Source organism: Penaeus monodon, chromosome 22 (genome assembly GCF_015228065.2).
Source record: "Penaeus monodon isolate SGIC_2016 chromosome 22, NSTDA_Pmon_1, whole genome shotgun sequence".
NCBI lineage: Eukaryota > Metazoa > Arthropoda > Malacostraca > Decapoda > Penaeidae > Penaeus > Penaeus monodon.
Window position 1 is genome coordinate 19,511,679 of NC_051407.1, and position 298 is coordinate 19,511,976.

The window sequence follows — 298 nt, forward strand, 5'->3', positions numbered from 1 at the left end:
TACATTAAAAAAGTAATTGTCATTTGAAGGGGAATAAATGAGTACAAAATCAATTAAGTAAACTAACTTACGTGTAACTATGCACGCACATCCACAGACAAAGAAGCACAAAGGAATTTCATCTCACTAAATAGATTAATGCGAGAACTGGAAGCCAATTAAGGGCTGAAGAAAGGGAGAGAAAAAAAAGAGAAGGGAACAGCCCAGAATTATTGAAATAAAATGTGAATAAAGGTTGAATGCATATGATACGGCGGCGGCAGTGATATTATTTTTTAATGATGCAATACCAAGAAAA

The 298-nt window shown here is 33.9% G+C and overlaps 1 protein-coding gene across 1 annotated transcript in view; it reads left to right on the top strand.

The window, feature by feature from the left end:
- Nucleotides 1–298, top strand: part of LOC119586973 (serine/threonine-protein kinase CBK1-like) — a gene marked incomplete at its 3' end in the record, with an annotated part of 122,502 nt that overhangs the window by 860 nt on the left and 121,344 nt on the right.